This window comes from Rhagoletis pomonella, unplaced genomic scaffold (genome assembly GCF_013731165.1).
Source record: "Rhagoletis pomonella isolate Grant_MI unplaced genomic scaffold, Rhpom_1.0 Rhpom_scaffold_00003, whole genome shotgun sequence".
Lineage (NCBI taxonomy): Eukaryota > Metazoa > Arthropoda > Insecta > Diptera > Tephritidae > Rhagoletis > Rhagoletis pomonella.
In genome coordinates, this window is record NW_023458557.1 from 77051318 (window position 1) to 77070030 (window position 18713).

The window sequence follows — 18713 nt, forward strand, 5'->3', positions numbered from 1 at the left end:
GCATATCCAATAAATAAGGTCGATATTAACGCAATGCAATTTACCGTTAAAAAACTGGAGATTCAAATAATTTCATCTCGATTCCCTTAATTTTTTGGTAATTTAAATTTTAAGCAATAAAACAAAGGCAAAAGTACCTCTCTACAATAAATTACCAGCGACTTATGCTAAGCGACTTGTTTGTCGGGCAGTCAAGTATAAGCAGCCAAGCCGACAATTTTCCTGAGGGAAATTGCTGAAGCCTTCTTCTTAATACAGCCGGCAGCGGCAGGCCAAAAAATTTTTCCAAACACTTTACTGTCTCTTTTCCCATTTGTGCAGCACTATCCCAGCCAAAGCAGCAGCAGTAGTGACATGGTTCTTCTCTTCCTCTCTTCCTCTTTTATACCAATTGACACTTTATTACGGCAACATCGAAATCAATGAAAATTTGCTAGCAGAATAATCAGCAGCATGGCTTGCTTGCACTTCCGACCGATGCAAAAGAGCGTCGACGATCGGTACGACATCCTAGTGGGGGCAGTCAAGTGAAAGAGCAAGTGCAAGTGGGTACAATTCTTGCATTATTGGTATAAAATTGTTTGGTAGATGGTGTGTACATGTGTGTGTGTGTGTGTGTTGTTGCTGCCAATGGTAATATGCCGTTCAAGGAAATGGGAATTTGAATGGTGAAAATGTTAAATTCGATTGCCACTTGGAAGCTGCATGTGACAGCAACTGGCGTGCCGTTGCACTGGTACTTCTCAGCGCTCAGTGTTGCAAATGTGGAGTTCAATTTGAGTTGCTGGATGTTGGTGGCGTGCAAACCACTATGAGGTTCGGGTCATGATCTTTGTCCACTTCAACGTGAAGTTAAAATGAATGAATATTCCTGGATGTCTTTACCATTGCTGCTACAAGTGCACATATCGATACATAAATACGTGCAGATGCTTGCGGTGTTGGCAATTAAAATTGACACCACAAAAGTACTCGCAGTTGGAGAAAATGTAATATCTAACTAAGTATCAATCAGTGCTGCAGGATTGCTTCAAAGTCTATGTGGCACGGAACACTTAGTTATTATGTAAGTGATAGAGGAGTGCAAATTTGATTGGATTGAAGTTGATATTGCATTTTGGAGTCAAAGAAAGGGAACAATTCGGAAGTGAACTGACACGAGCTTACTTTTAGTTGATTTATATTCGAGTTTTAATGCACTTTAAATTCTAGTTAAAATATGCTATGTGCATAAGTATGTGTATACTGCTTAAATAGTATTTATAGGGGATGATCAGATGTAGGCAACTTGATAGTTTGATTTAAGAAATAATTAAATGGTGAGTGATTTTCGAGTTTTTTTCGAGACTTGCTCAGGATTTACATCGCGGATTTTTTAGTGTTCTTTCATTAATTTTCATTATCGTTGATGTCCTTTGGGATTCCATGGAATTTTATGTGACATTCTGAGCCTTTTCTTCCAGTTTTATTTTTTTATTTTTTAAACCCTTTCTCTTTTATTTGATATTTACATGTGAATATGAAAATTGTGTCAAATTGACACAAAATCCGCTTGAAGGTTAATTGTTTTTTTTTTTGTTTGGTTTTAGGTATCTTAAAATACTGGCAGGAGCAGGTAGTATCTACAGAAACATTTGCCTACATGTTGCCCTTGTACGGTGCAAAATGTGTTTGATGTTAAACCCTTTGAAAATGCATGTTTTGCCTTCTTGTCCTTGTCCAGATCACAAATTTCATCATATTATCGTTTTAAGCAACCATCTGATTTTCAGGGCAACCATCTCCCCTGACAAAGCTTCAAAGGGCGGAAAAGGTGCCTTATTTGCCTTACAAGAGTGTGACATTTTATGAAACGAACACAAAATTTTCTCACCCTTTGTGTTTAATTTAGAACCGAACAAGAAAAGAGAAAAGGGCAATCAAAAGGCGACATTTGTTGGTAGAAACGAAATCACCATAAGTATAGCCTTGTTTGTACATGCAGTTAAAGAAAATACAAAATTTTTTTAATTACAAAAAGATATCAATATTTTTAAAACTTTTAACGGAAAAATTTTGCTTATCATGGAGCTCATACACGACTATAAACCGTAAAAAAATACTTTAGAAATAAAACTTACTTAAATCTTTTTCATTTCACACCCATATTGAAATGTTTTATTGAACTTGTCAACTAAATTGAATTTGAATTACTAAATATGCCAGTGATAACCCTCTTCAAAAATATTTTCGAATGGAACCTTTCCTAAACCCCACTCATTCGACATACACATTAAGATATTTCATTAATTAACTTGTTAATTAATTTGATTTTGAATCACTAACCAGGTGGAAAACTTTGTCAAAAATATTTTAAAATAAACCTTTCTTAAATATATCTCTTTGCAACCCATATAAACCATTTCATTTGGTGGCAACACTTTTAAAAAATGGTTTAGGTAAGAAGCTTTCTTAAAGCTTTCGTTAGTTTGATTCGCAAATAAATATTTCACTTCACTTGTTAATTAAATTGATTTTATAATCCATAGCAGGTGACAGCCCGCTTAAAATCATGTGTTGTAATAAAGCTTTTTTACGTAAATTTATTATATGTTTTTAAAAAGATGGCAGCCCTCTTGCAAATTAATTCGAAATAAATCTATTTAGAACCTCTTTCCTTTTTGTCAGTCACTCGTTCACAAACTTGCACCTTTATAATATTAAATATTAGTTGGATTTCGTTTCTTGCGGAAAATCCAATATTGAATCAAAGTCAAGCTGAATATGAAAAATACTCTGGAGAACCTCCTTCATCGTTATTTTCATTGACACCCCTATGAGGTGAGTATACTGGAGAAATCGAGGAAATTTTTCAATCGTTATCCGGGTAGCTATCGCAGCTCATAACAGTCGATAAAACATGGATTCATTATAAGCTATCAGAGGCACATCGGCAACGGAGAGCACAAAGGTGGATCTCACAAGTTTATGGCGATAGTATTTTCTTTCATCATTTCTGATCAGTTCAAAGAGAATTCGAGGGAACAAACGACCTTGAAGATAATGTGCGAAATTTCTAGAATTTGGATCTTGGGTGTCCGTTGATTATTTCTTATAAAAGAATTAGGAGCCTCTTTGTACTTGGTGGGCGAAGTAAGTGCATATACATAGAAAACGTGTACTGAGAAATAACTCGAAATCGAAAACCTGTATTAAAAAGTTACATATTTATTTTTTATCCATCTACACATTTTTCTATGAGCTAATACGGCTATAAGAAAGTGTTAAAGAAATATTCGGCCTATCAATTAAAGTACCCCGCTCTCCACAAATTCAACTCACAGTTGCAAAGTAATAAGTTCCCATTGATGCATTTTCTAAATACATACATACGAATGTATAAATATTTAACTTAAATAACTGTCTACACCCACCATTCTTAATTGCTGCTCATTGCCCGACACCATCCACTGTCCACTTGCCGTTGCACACGGCCGAGCGTAGTGCACTTGAAGGAATTGACAAAATAAACAAATTTCTTCCCATCACTTGTTTACTTGACTATTTGAAGTTGCATTTGTTTGCGTACAATTTGGCTTGTGGTTCGATCAAATTCCGATAGGAAGGAAATCCTTGGAGTAAAATGGCATGCAATCCTTTTTAATAACTGTTGACTACTCTTATTTGCATACACTGTTTGTATTGTTTGTGGCGTGTTCAGTGATTGGCTGCAAGTTAGTTGGGGTTGACGCACAAATAGACGCCTACTTTTATATGTATTCATAAATATACGAGTAACTGTGCGTAGGAACATAGGCGCGCCGTTTATCTACTAGTATATTCCGCAATTCATCTATGAGTTACATAATTTGGCAAATTGCGATATTCGAGAGACTAACATATGTATGTACATATATACTCTGTGCAATGCAAGCCTTGGCGTTATGTGGTTGCATTCGACGTGCAACATGACCACAAAAACCAAACCACAACATATGTTGTCATAACTACATAGATATACGGCTGTGAAATGGCATAGTTTTGTGATGTTAAACAGAAACACCCTTAAGTTTCTGTGAGCTTAAGCGTGCGTGCGTTTACATATGCAATTCTTTCAACAATTTCGGTAAAAATATTTGCAAACATTTATTTTGCTAAGCTTTGTCCTATTGACTGGTGCAATCGATTAGTAGTTCAATATGAATTTTCGTAAATTTTGGGGTTACTTTAAGTTAATCAAGACAAATCTTTTGTGGTTAAGAGATGTTATACTTTTTTTTTACACTTGTTTCAAAATATTTCCACACAGGGATTTGGCGGCTAGTAGAAAAACACTCCACAAGTAACTAAGAAGTATTCATGTGAAGTACAATAGTTCACTAAGTATGTCTAATATGTTTTTTTTATAAGCCCAAAAAAACTATCGCCTTGATTTTTGCCAATTTAGATCATACCGGGAGCTAAGATGTTTACCCATCAACATTTTTTAGGCTCCCTATCAAATAGTTTGCAATTCAGTAATAGGTTGAAGTAAAATTTTCTGATGTTCACGAAATGGATGAAGCCCATAGACAGCACTGTCCTCACTTTTTTACCTAAGACAGTGCACTATGGCCTGGCCACTATCATTTGCTGGATCCGCCCAATGAAAAATCACCACGAGCATAGGATGAGACTCCCTTCCTTTGATGACTACCACGGCAAACATATACAGGACTATGATTTGAGGGTGAGTCATCTCAAATATCCGGAATCTTAATGGGGAAAGTGCCTCTGCCCGGCACGCTGATGTCCTCGGGAAGACAAAGGCTGACATCACCGCCGTATTAAAAATGCGATGGTCGAGGCAAGGCAAGGTAAGCGTGGAGCCTGGCTACTTCTAATTCAGTTGCCATGTAAAGGAGCGAAAATTCGGCGTTGCATTTGTGGTAGGAATACTGGCGTTCACCTCGGTGGACGAACATATAGCCACAATCCGCGTCACAGCAAGATTCTTCAACATCTCGCTCATTTGCGGTCATGCTTCGATGGAAAAGAAGAACGAGGCGCCCAAGAATATGGAACCCTGCCCCCGTCACGATATGAAAATCGTTCTCGGCGATTTCAATGCCAAGGTGGGAAAGGATAGGATCTTTGCACTCCGCACTCGCAATCAGAACATACGGCTAATTTATTCCCCATTCGACTCACACACCTGCTCTCTTAGAGCACTCTTTAACAAAACGGCATATGCGAGCAGTAGAACCACCATCCCCGATCATTAAGTACCGCCGCAGAAGAAGTAGTCGGATATCAGCGACCCCGAAACAACAATTGGTACGATGAGGGATGCAAGAAGCTGCAGAGAAAACGAAGCCGCTTACACGGCCATGCTTCGATCAAGCGCAACGCGAGCCATGTGAGAGCACTTTGGGGAACTGAAGAAGGAAGCGAGGCGTATTTGATCCAATAAGAAGAGGGAGGCCGAAATACGTGAGTGCGAAGGGCTTGAAATGCTGGCCGGCAGAAAAAACGCTCTAAAATTTTATCAGAAAGTTAGGCGACTTACGGAAGCTGTTAAGACCAGGCCGAACTCCTGTACGAACAACCATGGCGACCCAGTAGCCGACGTCCTCAACGTACTTTAATCATGGAGGGAACACTTTTCCACCCTATTGGGTGAAGGCGAAGAGGGTGAAGGCAATCTAATTCTATATATGATCTCAGTATATTTTTATTCTACACCTTTTACATGAATATTTTACGCAAAAATTAAGCAGATATTAACGAGAATATCTAGTCACCACTAAAAGTCAATTTCACATTAAATAAAATCAGACATTGTCCTGGCAATTGAGTAAAGTCGCACATCGAGCGACAGACGTCATGCCACATACCAAATTTTGACACCTTGGCAGACGCCTGTTGACCGCCCGTCCGTACTAGAGACATGCTAGCTATCTAGTTACTGATATACATATGTACATACGTATGTGTGTACTTATGTATATGAAAAGTGTGCTCTTGCCCTACGCCACACTAAAAGTCTAAGTGCCTCCACACAGTTGTGCACGTAATTCCTGCAGCTTACGTTGTGACACCTGACACTAATGCAATACTGTGGTGTGTGACGTAAAGCAGAGCAGGCTATGCAACAAGATAAACGAATGGGCTGGAGTGGAAATGAGTGTGTTTACTTTGGGGAGTTGTTGAGTACAAAGTCTGAGTAGGGCGGTGAACCAAACAAAAGGCGGTGGATTATGTGGAGTGAGCGAGTTGAGTGAGCAGAGGAGGCCACTGTAACCGCTGGCGCTATGTAAACAAAGTGAATTATGTTATTACAAACGCGATGCTGCTGGTGTGGACATTAACGCTCTTGTGTGGTGGTTTTGGTGTGTACGTACATATATGTGAGTTTGGTGGTGAAGCTGAGCATGTATGTATGTATTTATTAAGCAGCAGTTGGTAAAGGTGGCACAAGGCGTGAAGAAAGCGCGTTGTGTTAATTTTGGTATAAATGTTGGAGAGTGTATGACTACCCGAGTTTGTATGTACCACCTGAGTGTGTGCATGCCAATGCGGCTGCTTATGTACATATGTATGTTTATGTATGGTGGCCGTGTTGGTTGGGCATTCTCATTATGTGGCAATTTACTAAATTAACAGCCAGCCTTTAGCTTCCCCAAGGAGATGTACTACAACATAAACAATATAACTATGTGGCGCTTAAAATTATACAAAGCGCATTCATGCTGTGCAAGTGATTATGGAGGGGACGAGTATATATGTATAAGTTGATGTGGGTACAGCATCAAGACAACGCTTTGCATTTCAATAAGCAATTTGGCGCAAAGATTAAAGTTGTCCAGCAGGTAGTCGACCGTACATCGGCTTTCAAACTTCAACTGCCGCTGTGATTGATTAGAAGCATACTGAGCTGTATTAGTGCTCTTCCTTCTCTTTACGTATCTAATCTTCTCGATTATGCAAGTCATGACGATTTGATGCGTTGTCTAACCTGCCTGCCCAACTGTCTTGCCAGCATTTTGCTTCTTCGCAACAAACTAACTACAGTGAAATGCGCTTCCAGAAGCGGCAGTGGACAGTAGCAAAGCTTGTCAAAATTGCAATTGCAATCATGAGTGTGTATTTGAAATTTGAAAGCCTACTTATAGGCGCCTTGGCCTCTTTGTATAACATTTGCTGCCTGCCAAAGTGTTTAATTTGTCGGTTACCATAGCCAACGCAACCAAGAGCTTACATCTGCTAACCGCAAATCTATTGGCTAATTAAAGGCGGCTGTGGAAGTAGCTAAATAAATAGCATACGAAAAATTAGGTACATACTTATGTTTAAGAGATGATAGAAAATATTATTGGTGCAGCTAAATAAGTCGATACCGGTAATCATCATTCGAAATGAAATCGATTTATTGACACAGACGAATTAACAGACTGCTTGATTAATATATCGATTACATATTAATCGATAAATATATCGAAAAGGATATTAACCGCTATATACATATACAAAAGATACTGGTAAAATGCGTCGATCTAAAGAATATCGGACGAAAGCAACTAAGAAATGCTTGTCGTAAAAGGCAACGCAAGTTTGAGCAAATGCAATTTGCAATTTGCAAGTAGTCCAAATGAAGTTTAGAATACAACCACACAATCATACAACCATGCAGCTAAAAACAGGCTGATGGAATCCTTCTGTATGGTTGCAGGTCCCTCTCCTGATACTTTATTCAACACTTACTAGTATGTATTTATTTATTGTATTTCAAGGGTTATTACCAGTGTTGCCAGAACTTTTTCAGAGAAAAGGCTAAATGGGCAAAAAAATGAAGCTAAAAAATTTAAATCAAAATTTTGGTTATGGCTAAGAAAAATAGCTAAATTAGCAAATCAAATATTTTTGGACCTTATTATAACTTCATAACAGTGTCAATGTATATGATAAAAATAATGCATTCTTTTAAGGAGCAACTTATTTTGTACTTAAGCAAATATTTTTCGTAGCCTCGCAAAATTTAGGTAGCCTAAGACAAAGTTTTGATTCCACCTCATTGTTGTTGTGCGCTATTTAGCCACGTCGCGTGATAAACAGTAATTTAGTATTAGATAAAGTACTCCCACGTTTTACCCGGTAAGTAAAAACGCGCCGAAGTAAAATATCATGACAGCATTTGTCTTTGTTTTTTATTCCATACCTAAGACTTAAAATCGCATTAAAGATTTTAACAATATTTAAATTTACAACTAATATTTTGAGAAAAAGTAAAAAGCTAAATAATTTTAAGAAAAAGCTAGAAAAAAGCGAGGAGCTGAACAGGATTTTTCCGGCTAAACCCAAATAAAAAAAAGTTAAATCCGGCCGGAAAATAACTAAATTGGCAACACTGGGTATTAATATGTCATATCTATTTATCAAGCTGCATGTTATAAGCAGGCCAACAAAGTAATAAAAAAACAGAGTTGAAGTTGACATTTTGCAACTTATAAGCGTAGTATTCTTTCTTTCAGCAACTAAATATATACTAGAGGGCTGCATGGATTAATTAAAAATGGCTTATGAATTATTCATATACAAAACGAATGAATGATTTTGGCTTAACATTTTCTTCAATTTGAGTGAATACCTGTTCTGATATATGTGTCGACATTACAATATTCAAGCAAAGTGAATGTAAATTGAATTCAAATAAATGACAATTTTTTATATGAATATCCAAAAATATTTTTTCTATACACATATGTATGTACAAATATATGCACATATATATGTATGTATTGCTATACTCCAATTACAAATAGTGTTTGTCCGATACCGCCATGTACTCGATGAAAGTATCGAAGGGAATACTCGATGCTACTCAAAGTATCGCTAGGAAATACTCGATTCTACTTGTACTCGAGAGTACTCACACAAGAAATTTTAAGTCAATGCCCATACAAAACGACATAGCGCAGTGGCGAAAGGCTTATGAAGAAATGCCTTTTCAAATCCCTCTATTTTGAAATGGGGTTACTTGGAAGTGCTGAAATAGGAGATGCTAAGTAATGAGAAAGCTCATTGTTTACTTGTGTTTGATTCTTCGGTTTCAAAACGACCTATAGACAACGCTTTCGCAAATCATAGGCTCGCTTCACAACCTCCCCTAATTCGATATGATTTTCGTTCTCCACTTTCGTTAGTTTTAACCCCAGCGAAACCGGGTGGTTCTGATCTTGAAAAGATTTTTTTTTTTTTTAAACTACAACACAGATCTATTTTCAGTTCATTCCAAATTTAGCAAACAAGTAAATACTTGCACTTTGTAATCGATACCCATGAAGTACTTGTACACGCGTATCGAAGTACAAAAAATACTCGGTACTCGAGTATATACTTCTAAGTACTGGTATCGGAACATCACTAATTACAATACCAAAAACTTGTTTGTAGAAAAAAATTTAACCGAAATGAGTTTGCATGATTTGAATGTTTTTCATTCATTCATTCACATTCTTCCATTTGAATGCAGGAAATTTAAAACGAAATGTATATTCATAACTTACAAACTTCCAAACGCTGAGTGTTTTGTATGTGAAGTAAAACATTTAAATCCACTGTACTCTGTTTGGCTAGAAGTTTGAATGAACTCATGCAGCTCTCTAATACATGCATAGAAAGGCCTTAAATATTTTTCTTTCGAAATTGAGTGTTGTGCAAAAGGCGGTAGATTATTGTTTCAGTGTTTTTTTAGAAACGGTAGTTTTGAAAAAAGTTGCAGGGACCGCGAACAAAAGATATGATCGGAACTAAATATGGTTCTCGTAGTTTTGTCTCCTAGAACGCTTAAAAAAACCAAACTGAAATGAGAACAAAACCTTCATGAATCTTTTTATAAAAGTGAAGAAAACCCTGTGGAACGTTCCAAAAAAGGACAAAATGCGAACACTACTTTGGGGAAACTTTCTTAAAGAACGAAATGGGAACAAAAGTCTCCGGAACGCTCTGGTAAAGTTAAAAATGGGAACAAAAGTCTAAATAACTTTCTATTGAAGAATCATTTGTGAACTTAAGTCTGAGGAACTTTCTGACAGAGAACAAAACAGACTTTTCTTCCACAGAATAATGTTCCATAAATGGACAGTTCACTCTAATGATAAACGATCTGGAAGTTGAAATGATCTAGCTTTCTTCTTGTTTAAAATTAAAAATTATGATTCTCATTGAAGCGATTTTACATTGCAACTCGCAGACGCCCTTCTCATTCTTAACGTTAAGTTCTAAAAACTGTTGCTATCGTCTTTTTCTCTAGCAGACTTTTGTTCTTATTTAATGCTCCTTGAAAACGATCTCGATACTTTCGTTCACGTTTTGTTCTCATTGGAAACGTTATCGAGAGTTTTGTACTCATTACGTTCTTTTTTGAGAACATTCCCGAGAGTTTTGTTCGCATTTTGTTTTTACGAAAACGTTACCGAACCTTTTGTTCTCATTTTGTTCCCGTTCAAACTGCTCTCAATGCTTTTGTTCCAGAGTTTGGTTTTGTTTTTTTGTATGAACGTTCTTAACATTACATTTTGTTCTCATGCAGAACTAAACCAAAACCGAAATGCGTTCTCGGTCCCTGAAATAAGGTCGACTTAAAAATTAGTTACAGCTTCTTGACAGATTTCCATTGAAAATTATGTCAAAATGCTGCAACTAACATTAGAATCGATTTTGTAAAGTTTTATAAAGATGTAAAACAACTCAATAGCACTATATCCTGGCGTACTTCGAAATGATAAATGTTTAACCAATTTCCACAAGCTTGCATTGAAATTTTTGAAGTCTCTACCGAAACAGTAGAAACGAACAACTCGCAAAGCTCAACGCTCGTTTTTGGCTTTTCCGGGAAATTTGCTTTAACTGCTTCTAAGTATCCGTTACTGCTTCAAGTAATCTAACGCAATATAATTACTTTCGGTACTGTGACTACCGCCAGTTGCACCAACCAACAGCTGTCCAACTACGCACTCGTGCAGCAACACGAACACATACAATGAATGCATTTTGATTTGCTAATTGCAATTGTATTTGAATTTATTTTCAATTAATTTGCTCAAGGATATGCTAAATATTCTGACTAACTGGCTTTCCTATTGCCATAAATGCTACTAGTTGAGCAGCTTACCAAGAGCTTTGAATGTGTGTATGTATGTATTTAATATGCAAATCCGTATACATATTGTTGCAACTTAGTGTAGCTATATGTGAGTGTGTGTGTGTGCTTAAGAATATTGAGTTCAGAGCATTGCATCACCCGCTCAAGCAGCAACAGCAACAACAACAAAAATAGCAACAACAGCTGGGCAGTGGTAGCAGCTGCAGCAATAGTCACAGCTCATTACAGTGGCCAGCATAAATCAAATACGAGTTCAATGTGGCTTCATGCCGCAGTTGATGGATGCGTGTGGGCGCATGGCTGCTACGCATATCGTGGACTCACATACTGACACACTATTGTGAAATGGTTTATGTACAAACAATGCAGCTTCTGTATGTTGGTTAAATACACAAAGGCGTAACTGCTTATCTCAGCCTAACAGTAAGCTTTGTAGAGCTTTACATCATTCCATTATAGTTAGTACTTCTAAGCATACAAATGCATGTGTGTGTGTGTGTGTTTGAGTTGGTGCGTGCGCTTCTCAATAATTATGTGCACATTCGCTTTCGCATATCAATGTACATTTAATTTTAGCAATGTGTCAGCATTGAATTGTTGATGTGGCTAGTGCGCCTTGAATTATGCTACGATTATGCATAGGAAGTAAATTAGATTTTCTTTACTGCACATCCTTGGAATAAATGCGTATCATATCTATACATAAGCTGAAGCTACTTAACTACTAATACATACTTGCGATATGCAGCTGTCACTTTGGTTTCATTTACATTTTAATTTGGTACTATGTATATTTCTCGGCGTTAGCCACTTGCAAATGACGTACATACATAGAAGCTCGCTAAAGTCATTTCGAGAGAGTATTTAAATTTAAGATGCATATATGTACATACATGTATTTATAAAGAAAATCTCTGCTTACCTGAATTTGCACTTTACATTCTTGGCACAGTGTAATTGAGTAGAAAACTTACAAATTAATGTGTGTACGAGTATCAACTACTGATTTACTTAGTGTGTTAATTGCAATAAGGTATCCCTTTATATAGAAGACATTTACGAAGACTGACAAGTTCACATCAATTACATACGTATGTATGCTTTCAAAGTTTTGAAAGAACTTAAGCCTGGACAAGTTAGTCGTTGGAGTAAAATTAAACAACGCATGAGGTTTCAGCAGCTGTATAGAGCAAAAGCCATAGGAAAGCACTACTGCTGAGCCTCTTAAGAGACTATATTGTTTGTGTAACCGAATATTGACTATTTGGTAGGCAGTCTTAGAGACTAGGAATATTACCGCACGAATATTGCAGAAATTTCTAGTTGCCCTAGATACGCTACTAAATAGCATGGAGGTGGCGCAGGCTAAGCGTGGGATACGGATGAAGTGTCAGTGGTGAGCGGAAAGAGAAAACCCCACCAACAAGCGACACAAGAGTGGCAGGGGAGAAAGGCTGCACAACGTCTTGGAGGACTTCGAGGGTAGTCTTCTTGCCAAAGCGGGCAGAAAAGCCACGCATACCAAAAGTATTAACCCTTAATTAGGCGCATGAAGAAAATCACACAACTACTCGCATGGCGTCCCCAGTGACCCCGATAAAAGTATTGAAAAAAGAATTTGCAAAATAAAAAAAACGAAGTGTGTATTATCAAAAATGTTATTATCGTTAACTTAAAAAAAAAAAAAAACAAAAACATATTTTCGACTTTAAACCTAAACAAACGTTAGTGGTTAGTTAGGAAGCTAGAAGGAGCGCGAGCACGTTCCAAGCACTCCAAGACATTTTTTTTTACAACTTGAAATGGCCTTGACCCCATGCGCCTAATTAAGGGTTAAAAGCCCAATAGCCTAAAATCGTTTTGTTGAAAAGACCATGGAGAGGCTAATAGACGTTTGCATCAAACAAAGCGTAGCGGGACACTTTCTTTAAAAAGGCACAGCCTCCTACACGCAAGCGTGTTCTAACGCGTAAAATCGCCAATCTGGGAAAACTGAGTTATTACTTTTCTATATACGATCCAGATTTTCAGATAAGCTTGTTTCATCAATTCCTCAGAAAAAAACTGAAAATGTCATAGAGTTTAATTAAAACTTAAAATGAAAATATCTTAGGAAAATGAACTCATCCAGAAAAGAGGTAAAAAGATCTGAAATTTATGACCCAAAATTAAGTTCGCATGTCTCCGCGGTTTGTTGTGTCATTTATGCGTTCCTAATGTGTAATAAGAAGCAAAATTTCGTGCTATTTTTTGCTAAAAAAAATGCCAAGCATTTGTTAGTTTGTTTTGACTTCTCGAGAGTTTACGTATTTTATTTTTCGGCATCTTTCGTAATTTTTAGAGATCAATTGAAGACTTTTTGTGAATATTCGGAATAACTTAAGGGAACTTTTGAGTTTTCCGGGTTTTTATCGGCAATTTTTACATATAAATGTAGTATATTAAAATCTTAATACATATTGATTTTTATGAAAGTCGAAAATAATAAAAAGCAAAAAATACTAGTAGTTTTGAATTCGCAATAAATATCAGAATTTCTTTGCCATAAATAATTAATTGCGAAAAATCGGATTTTTTTGCGCTAATTTTTATTATTTTTATTTGCCAACCCTAATACCGGTTGAACAAAAAAGTTGCCATTAATTTTATATCCCCTTATTATTGTAAAGCTATTAACATATTTAAAAGCAGTGACGCCATGCCATTCATTCACACAGCAATATTTTGTAAGAATTCTCATTTGACTACATGAACGTCTTAAATATTTTCAACTTTCATTTAAATTGTGGTTACAATCATGGTTGTTGCTAGCAGTCATTTTGACGAATTTCAAAATGTCTTCATTTTATGTTTAATGAACATTTCCTGATCTTTTTCGACTGTTGTTGTTTTTATTGCTGGTGTTGTTTTCCCCAACAATTCTGCACATAAAGTGTAAGCTTAGCAAACAAGGTACTTTATCTGTGCTCTCTATTGTTGTTGTTGCATTATCCACTAAATGCAATTGCTGCCACTAGCAGTTACATCAAATAAAACAAACAACAAAATTGAGCATCTGGATTTGCGTGAATAATAAAGTGAATGCAAAAGTATGCTCGAGCTAAAGATGGATGTCGAAATTAGTAACCTAAATAACCTGAAAACAAAAAAATTACATAAAAAAAGCATATACATAAATAAAACACAAATTAATAATAAAACACTTTCAAAGCTGTTGAACAAGACAACCGACAACCAACAACCGGAACTGGGCTCACTGCTCACCGATGCAAAAATACAGGGGTGTATAGTAATGAAACGGAGGGAGTGTCAGAGAGAGAGAGAAAAAGAGGGGCGAAAAGCTAGCAGCGCACGAGTTGCTCAATTTCGGTTCACCAAGCGCACATTTATCACAAGCGCTCGCTCCCCTGGCAAAATAAATAAATGCACAATTCTCCTAATACTGTTAAAACAATGAACTAAAAGCGCACTTCCTGCGGGATATTTGAAAAATAGCATTCACAAAATATAAATTTATTTGTTTGTGTGTGTGTGTGTGTTTTTTAAATATTAAACTCGGATTGCGTTCTAGCTGCGATAAATGTGCTATTTTTTTTCTCTTACAAATTCCTTTTTCTAGCTAAAAGATTGTGTTTTATTATTTGCTGTCAACGTGGTGTTGTTATTATTGTGGTTCTGTTGTTGCTGTTGCATTTTTGCATTGAAAATATTCTAGTTTTTGCGATATTGTGTGGGTGCTGCTAAATATTGCATTTAAAGAATGCGCGTGTATACACACTTTATATGCTTTTTATCTTATTTTAAATAGACAATTTCGATGTAATGCATTTTAGCAATTAAAATGTGGCTTTGTGCTAAAAAGCTAGCTTTTAGCCGGAATTTTAAAAGGCCGCTTACAAATAGTAGGTACAACAAAAGACAAAAATGCATTTGTAGATGTGAAATTTCGAGCGAAAAATTGTTGCCACGAAAAGGTCACATAAGCTGATAAATCACTTTTAAAGGGGAAAATAAAAAACTTTCGCAGAAATATGCAATGAAAATATGCATAATTTATTTACATATTTATTTATTAGATTTTGTGAATTGTCTGAAATGCCTTTCATTTAAATGTGGATGTACGCTGAAGTATTTAATAAAAAATTGCATAAAAAGAGTGCTTAGATAGGATCTATTTAAACTTTGAAAAAAGCGATCAAAGTAAATGCCACTTGAGATAAAAATTTGTGCGAAGGTATTTTTATTTGCGGCTCACTCGCAGTACTGGGAGTAATTTTATGCTGACAAGATGGTAACCCTATATTAAGCAAGCTAGGAAAATATAATTCGTTTAGAGCGCCTTAAAATTGTATTTCTTTCACCTACATACTTAGCAAATTGATGGCTCCTAGCTAATTTATCTCAACTGGTTGAACATCGTTGCCTTTAAGCTCTACCCCGAATTACAGCGTATGACGGTAAAGCGGTCGGCGATAAGTGAACGGCTGTATATTTAGTTGCCGCAGTAAAATCTGTCCGAGTAAACTGTTTACTCATCAAACGATACCAGCGAGTACAAGTAAATACTCGATACTTTTGCTGCGATACCAAGTAGATAGTTTTTTTCACTCGATGCTTTTCAATCCGATACCAAGTAAGTATCGATACTTTTCTTTCGATACATTGATAACCCTCTTGAATGCAACATTGGTACTACAAGAGAATGCTAGATTTAATTTGTAACGGCAACTCTATTATTGGCATTTACGCAATATTCCCAAGGCAAGTTCTAAATAACTTTACGCAGAAAATATTGTGAAGTAATTTTATTATAGGAAAGGGCCAATACTAGTCAGCCTGACGAACTAACAATATATTTACAGAAAAACACAACCCCTTAGAAGGGTGTGAGATAGGGATTGGGGGTTGAAATTCGATTTTTTCCGAATTTCGAACATTGCCCAACCATTCGATTATTCGATTCGAAATTCGGTGGTGAAAATTCGATTTAACTCGAATTTTTTCGAATTTCGCAAAATTTTTTTGAAGTGAAACTTCTTAGTCGAGTTCGGAGATGTTTGCGTTAAATATTTAACACCAAATCATAAAATCTGTGTCAAATGAAATGTAGATGTGTAACATGGTTTTAGTTTTGTGCCATATGTAAGAAAATCAAAATCAAATTATTTAATAAGTTAAATAAATTACTCCAAAATGGGTATCAATCGAAATGGTTTTGAATAAACTTTATTTTTTAATTACATTTGGGAGGGTTGCCACCTGTTTGAAAAGTCAAATTTATTTAAAGAAGTGTTGCACTTAAAATACTATGCATCCACTAAAATATTTTTGAGGTGCTTGAAGAGAGTGTGCACCTGTTTAAAAAGTTAGTGTAAAATTATACTGTGCGACAGCCGAAACCAGCCCGTACTTTGTTAACATTTTCTGAATGTTTACCCATCCAGTAGTAAAACGCTCGATGGATTTGCCAAAGTTAGCTCGTATTTTTATTTTATGGCCTACTAAAGTTGTCATATCTCAGCCTAAGTAGTTTTCAAAAAAGGCGAAAAAATAGTTAAAATAAATGTCTGAGCGAAATTAAAGGTTAAGACATATGTATTAAAATTTCTTGGGAAATATTTTCGTAGAACATTTTAACCCATTAGCTCCCGCCTAAAACGGTCATATTTGACCCTGACTTCAAGAAATCTCGCAAATAGCGAATTTGGCAGATCGTTTAGGGATTGATATATTCTAAAAAATTATTCTCCGGAAAATTTTACTAGGGGTCTTCTCAGGCAAAAGCTTCATGCTAGTAACCTAAAAGCCTCTAAAATTTTAAAATAAAAAATCAACAAAGAAACTAGTTTTTTTTATAAAAAAAAAATTTAAAATTGAGTTTGGAATAACAGTTCCTTCTTGGCACAGATTTTTTGTTTTTATGCATCAGATAGAAAAAAATGTATTTTTTCCTTGAATCCCTAAGACAAAAGGAGTGCCACACACAGTGATGGCAAATTTAGTCAGAAAGAAAAAATTTGAAGAGTTGATTTTTTGGAAATAAAGATGAAATTCCATTATTTCTGGAAAAGTTTGATTTTATCCGAATTTTAACAACACAAAGATCGAATTGCAAAAATTCGCCATTTTGGAGCTAAAATTCGATCAAAATTCGAATATCGAAGCTTCGAATATCGAATTACCCATCCCTAGTGTGAGATTATACTTATGTATAAGTAAGCTCGGTTATATTTTTATAGTTGTTGCATTATCAGTTCCTTGTGAACAATTTTCTCTAAAGCGGGAGCCACAATAACACAAAATCTAAAATGCCTTGTGAATTAATAACAATTACTATAATCAACACTCAATCGACGTGGTGCCGTCCCCGCTGGGCGTTAAAAATGGAAATAAATCTAAATCAACCGAAAAACGTCGGCGGTAAAAATGCTGCCGCCGCAATTATGAGCCATTCCAAATGCCTTTGTGAGTTTTAATTTTGACAGCGGTTAACCGACGACCGCTTAACCGACGACCGCTTTACCGTCGTCCGCTGCAATTCTGGGTAGAGCTTTATTACTGGCGTTGCTCTTTAACTTTATCGATGAGAGAAATGCGTTTGAAATTGAATTGATACAGTTTAAGGGCAGGAAATGAACACTCACTTACAAACATACATACATACACCATTTCCAGTAAAAATGTAATGTAAAATTAAGTAAATTTTATTGTGTTTTTGGTTTTTGCATCAATGCTTGCTTTTAATTGCCATATTTTAATACATATTATTTTGTATTGAACGTTGATACGGTTTAATGGCATGCCATGTGGTATTGACACTTTAAAGTGACCGCAATAAAAATGCCACAAATAATGAAACGTGATAAATTTGTGCCAGATGGGCGATGGTATAATGAAACACATAATTGTTTTTTCTTTTTTTTTCAAATAAACTTGACAAAATGACGCTTGCATTAATGAGGAGTGAATGTCATAGAAGGAATATTTACATTTGTTTGTGGGTTTCGTATAATTTAAAGGAAGGTGAGAAATTCATCTCTGTGTAAATTCCAAATTTTGGCAATAATACCTTCTATTCATTTGGTGATACTGTGGCGAATACTGCGGCAACACAAAGCGAACAGGAGAAATAGGCAGAATGTTCGAGGAATGACGTAGAATGCTCCACAAAGAGAAACGTCAAGTTGGATGAACACTGCGAACAGCGAGAGAAAGAGAATGAGCGATAAACTTCAGAAAGTTCCAAAGTTGCCATAAGTGCCAGCGCAGGTATATAAGGCACCGCCACAGCGAGGTGAGTTAGTTGTGAGTTACAAGTCAGCAAGCTACAAGTAAAGTGAGCGGAGAATTGAGTTGCGAATAAGCAAGCTATAAGTTTAATTGTGTTAACAAGTAGTAAAGCGTTGTTATTGCTTTAACAAGTATTGTAAAGTGTTTTTACTGTATTAGCAAGTATTGTAAATTGTTTGTTGTACAATAAAGTTAATTGTACTACAATTCGGTCATCGTTAGCATTTATTTAACAATCCAGCGATACGAGCCCGAGTATATTTGGGTACTCCCTCAAGGTTTCGAGGATAATCGTAACAAT